This window comes from Hydractinia symbiolongicarpus, chromosome 9 (genome assembly GCF_029227915.1).
Source record: "Hydractinia symbiolongicarpus strain clone_291-10 chromosome 9, HSymV2.1, whole genome shotgun sequence".
Classification (NCBI taxonomy): domain Eukaryota; kingdom Metazoa; phylum Cnidaria; class Hydrozoa; order Anthoathecata; family Hydractiniidae; genus Hydractinia; species Hydractinia symbiolongicarpus.
The window spans coordinates 15,488,918-15,494,917 of NC_079883.1; positions in this window are offsets into that span (position 1 = coordinate 15,488,918).

Here is a 6,000-nt window from a genome sequence, read left to right on the forward strand (position 1 = left end):
TATGCTGATTTTATTCTCACAAAACTCTTTAATTTTTTCTCGAACTGTCTTTTTGCAGATCTCGGCACCATATTGGTAATAAATACAGGGACCACCAGGGACCCATGTTTCGCGCAGCGCGATGTTTTCCGTTAATTGTGGGAGGTACTTTTAACACTTTCTAGTCGACCATTAGTTGTTGAATTACTTCTGAAATGCATCCAGGATATGTCCAGCTTTTAAAAGTTCGTTATTGTCAGTCTTTTTTTGGTTTTGGGTGTATTTTGTTTTTCATTTCTTGCTTTTGCTTTAAACTACAAGTTGTGTAAAACCGTTGAATGTCTCTATCATCAGGGGCGGCGTCACAATTTCCAAAGTGAGGGGGCTTAGGCATGATGAGAGATTTTGAGATTTTAGTGACAATCAACGAGCGAAGCGAGTTGCTGAAACAGCAGGGATCCAGGGGGCGCTGTAAGACCCCTGGTGGAGTCCGGGGGCGAAACCTCTGGAAGCAAACGCATTTTTGGAGTTCTAAAACACGTAAAACTGCTATTTTGGCCCTGCTTGTTACGCACTGGTTACATTGGTATGCGTCACTGCATAAAAAATCGCATTATTTAGTGAGATAGCCTGCAGTGGATAACATCGATTTTCATGCAGTGATAAAGAGACTTATTGGCAGAAAATATAAAATTATTACTTAGCAAAAAACTCACTCACTCACTCACTCACTCGTTATTGTGAATAATTACCTGTGCAGAAGAACTCGTGGGAAGGAAATGACACTGCTAATTTTTAATACCTGTCAAAAGGTGATGCTTAACGATGACGATGTTGATGTGTACTACAAAGGTAGAATCTCAAACAAAATTTTCGCTTGTGCTTTTGAGATTAATACGAAATACTTCTCCGTCAAGGTTTTCTTAAAATCTTACAAATTTTTTCGCCGCAAGTTAACTCTGCTGATTCGATTTATATAAATTATCGCCGCGTTTTATCGCGTCAGTTTTGATTGTCGAATCGCTAAGGTAGAAAGGACATATCTTATTGGTATAAAATTTGGCGCGTACTAATTTTGGCGCACCCTACTTTCATCGCGATTTCGCGTTTAATAATTTTGGCGCACATACCATTTGGGTGTAGTAATGGTATAAATTTAGCCGCATTTTTAGAATTTTGCGCGAAAAAACCCTAAAATTTATACGCGCCAAATTTATACCAATAAGGTAACATAATTTTTGCCCTTTTGAGATAATAAATTACAAAAACGCATTTGCTATGCACAAAGATCATCTAGTGACTCTCTTTATCTCGAACTCACATTTGTTCAAGATGGAGAAAGTTCAATACAGAAAAAAATCTCATAAAAAATAAAAACTTTGCGCCTGGGCTTTAGAGCACGGCCAATTATGTTCACAGAACTCCGAAGACCGTGATGTGTTTTTTGCAGACTAATAAGGGCCCTACACGTCAATCACATGGCTCTACGCGCCCAGGCACGTGGCCATTTGTCTAGTCCTCCCAGTGTTAACGAAATACGACTTCTCAAGTCGTTCTCCTTAACGCCAGGCCCTTAAAATACGGCCAACTACGTGCACAGGCCTCCTAAGGTTGTATTTCAGACTTTTTTCTTATATTTATGGAGTATTATACATTAGATAGAGTTAAACATGTTTAGAAAATTCTGTAATATCTCTTTGCTTGAGAGATTTCCGTCTCTCGTTTTCACACAGTTAGCTAGCTGTTCCAAGCTAAAATAAGCCTTTTCATCTGCCCGTCATGTTCTGATTTTGACAGCTTTTTTACAACAGGATCACATATTTCTTCGAATTATTTCGTACTTTTGAACTAGAAATTTTAAATTTCAAATTTTGGGGTGCATGCGAATTTTCATTTTGCGAACCTTTTTGTTCCATTTGCTGTGTAGATGAGTTCTTAGATACAAAAAAGTGGAGATAAGTAGAGAGGAAAAGTTTCAAGGACCAGGATTTTTGTTCGAGATAGAGAAAAAATCAAGATAGTGAGTTTGAGATAAAGAAAGGAAAATAGCTTAGAACATACACAAATGTTCAAGGGACTGAGACTTGTTCGAGATAAAGAGAAAGTCAAGATAGAGAGTAGTCGAGATAGAGAGTCCACTGTAGCTAAAGGCCGGGCAAACTATTCCAACTTTCATCCAACATTCAATTTTTGTGATTTTGGATGAAAATGATGCATTTTAAAAATTTTGAAAATTTCAAGAAAAAAGGAAAAAACACGTTTTTTTTATAAGAAACATGTTTATAAGAATGTAGAATCTTCAAAAATAAGAAACTTTTACTACTACATTCTATGTCTATTTCTGAAATAAAAAACTTGTTTCCAACTAATTCTTACAATTAATTCAAGATGTTACAATCATCACTAGGGAGGGGCTTTGAAACAAAAAATGCTTTATTTTTGAATTTAAAGAATTACCGCGCCCGAGGCGTAGGAAATTCTTTAAAACCGTCGTTTTTTTCTTTCGGAGCATTTTTTGAGAAAAACTCGACCCTGGGAATTCACGTTCCTCTGAGAGGAGGATAGTATTGGTATAACTGACTAACTAACTAACCCTGTCCAAATAGTCAATTGAAACGTCACAGATTTAAACTTCGTACCCAAGCTCCCTAAGTACTAGGAAGTCCTCTAAATGACGTTTCAGGCCAAAATTGGTATTTGTTTTCGACAAAATTTGGCACAGTTAACAAAAAAAGTATGTTGAACACAATGGTGACATCATATTTTTGATTTTTGTCACCTAAATGTCATTTTAGGCCAAAATTGATCCAAAAATTAAAACTACTTTATTTTCAACAAAATTTAGCACAGTTAAAAAATAAAGTATGCTGAACATGATGCTCACACAAAATTTTGATTTTTTGTCAACTAAATGCCGTTTAAGACCATAAACGTTTCAATCGCAAGACTTTCAACCATGAATGAAGGCTGTATTTTGTGTTAGCAATTTCTTTTAAAATGTGAGTTTATTATGACACGTTTCGTTTTGTTTGCGTTTGTTGTAAGATATAATGTCACATGTGTGCTTTATCTTCAGAGCTTCATGCACCAAACCTCTTCGAATGTTTGGCACGATAACACAACGAATTAGCAGGTTGTCATCAAATATTTTGGTAGCGAGCGGAAATTCTTGGAGCCCCCAGGGCTTCTTGTTTTATTTTAAAACCAACTAGTCCAAAGATTAAAGAAACCTTTAGAACTAGCTACTTATTTGATATAAGAAACCCTTATTTTACTTGGAAAATTAAGAAACTAAATAAGAAACTTTTGGAACTAAAAACATGGAATTTCAGCCTACAAATAAGAAACTTTTAGAACTAGGCCCTTCGCCAGGTTTTTTATATAAAAAACACGTGAAATTGTCTTGGATGATGTTGGATGAAGTTTGATCGCTGTCAAACATTACATCCAACAATTTCGGCAGGATCAAAGAAACTCTCTGATTGAAATGCGTCATTTCTCATGTTGGATTGGTTTGGTTGTATGTTATGTCCAACATCAACACACTCTGTAAATTCCGAACGTTATGTCGTTCTAAAGCATTTCAATTTGTCAATGGAATGTTTACAGTGCGTCAATATAAAACATTATTACAGTAGACTCCCGGTTATTCAAACCTGAAGTTATTCGAAATTCTCGGTTATTCGAAGCGATTTTCATTCCCTTAAATTTTCTAACTCGTTTTAGAGTAAATCTCTCTCATTATTCAAACTTCAGTTATTCGAAAATTCGTTTATTCGAAGTGGTTTTCTAACCCCCTTTGCTCAATATTCTCCCAGCTATTCAAAATTCTTGACAATAGCTGGAGTAAAAGTGAGAATTTTCAACTCCAAACACTTTTTATAAAAGAAAAATAGTCTTTATTCCTAAAAATAAAACTATGTACAAAGCAATTTTTTTAAAAGTTGAATGCTTTCACCATCTCCAGAAAATTCAAGCAATGCGAGTTTTGGTGAAATCTTGGGAAGCTGTATCATAAATACCGTAATTAATTGCTTTAGGAAAGCAGGTATCTCGAAAAAAACACAAACTGCAGGTATTAATGATGAGCAAGACCCATTTAAATCACTTGCAGAAAACATCAATGAGCTGAAAAAGCGTGGTTTAGTAGACGATAGATTTGATGCTGATGAATTCATCGACATAGATTTTGAGATTTCTACAAACAATAAAACTATTTTGACCGATGAAGAATAGTTGAATCCATTGTTAATTATACTGACGGCAAGAGCGTAGAGGAGGAAGACGAAAATGATGAAGAAATCGAAGTAAACGATGTGCCTCCACAAAAACCAACATTATCGGAGATAGAGGACGCCCTGGAGTTGATCGATCGCTGATCGCTTTTTGATAAAGATGGTGATGAAATAAGGAAAAAACTACACGCGATAACCAACAAATGTAACCAGCACTTTACTGAGGGCAAAAAGCAAACTTTTATTGAAAACTATTTCACAAACACTTCATAAGAATATAGATATGGAGAATGGTTATTGTTGATATTTGTTTTAAGTAAACATTATATTTGTATATTTTAACGTTTGAAACACACGTTGCGTTTAAAACTGTAGAGTAGAAACTTGATATGACTACTTTTTTATTCAAATCCCTCCAAAAAGCTCGTCAGAGTGAAAATTGGACCAAAATAAGAAAATTTTCAGTTATTCGAAATTTCGGTTATTCGAAGTAAATTCCTATCCCCCGTGGAGCTGCGAATAACCGGGAGTCTACTGTATTTGCAATTACGGGCAGAGCAGGGCTAAACAAAAATGTCTTCTAGCGGTAATCAGGGGCGGATCTAGGATTTTTTTTATAAGGTGTAAAAAAGCCTCAAAGAAGCTTCACCGCCCGCCAGGGCGGTAATTTTACAACTGCGGCTTGGGGGGCGTTGTGAGGCCCCCAACGGGTCCAGCGCCCTGGAAGCCAACGCCCTTAAACGGCTAAAATAGCTTAAAATTATCTCTCAGACTTATCTTTGATAAGTAGGTATACCGTGTTTTGTTTTACTTTTTTAGCTGACGAAGATTATATTTTTGAATGTTTTTTTAGCTGACGAAGATTATATTGTTGAATGTTTTTTGTACAACTTGAGTAATTATAATGTTTTTTTTTGCATTTTGGTGCCATGCCTTATTACTTCTAGGGAATTTATATATGGGGGACATTTAAGCAACAGATAATAATATACAAGATTTATTCCTTTTTTATCAAGACTGCTACACTTTTAATCGTCGTTCAAGATATTTAACATCTTAAGTCTTTTTGGCAACCTCGTTCCCAGAACAATTTTTCGCTTTTTTGATATCCGAGACGGCGCGAAGAAATGACCCTGGGCCAGGCTGGTTAAAATCAGCACGATTCGTGCTGATTTTTAATTTATTCAAAATTTGGTCATTTTGTTAAGAATTGGATGCGGACCGCCGAGAACACCGTATTGCTATAATTTATGCAAACCAATCTTGAATCAAAATCTTGGATAGAGTTTTATTTTTAATCAGAAACAAGTTAGTTAAAGTGTTTTGAGTTTTTGCTTCGAGAAAACATCATTGCAGTGTTGCCTTCGCTTTTTTTGGCTACACACAAATTTTAAATATATATTTATTTTAAAGTTTTCAGCCATCTATAGCTAGCTAACTAGCAAAGGTCCAAGACGTACTTTTGTAGCTACAAAAAGGTTGTGCAAACCAAGGTAGCTAGCTATACCCTTTTTTAATCATGATTTTTAGCTATCTTTATTTCATATTATAGTTAAAAGTGAAAGTACTTTTAGCTAGCTTCCAAGCCACAGAATTCTCAGAGGGTTTTGTGATTAGAATTACTGAAGATGCCTATTATTATTTTATTATTGAAATTATTTACCCAGGATAGCCTCTTCAGTTCCTGTTGGTACTGCTATCAACAAGGGTCCTGCGAAGGGGGTCCTAGTGCATTTAAAGCCATTTGAGCTACGAAAGTCTTGCAAGCACAGCAATCACTCAACTA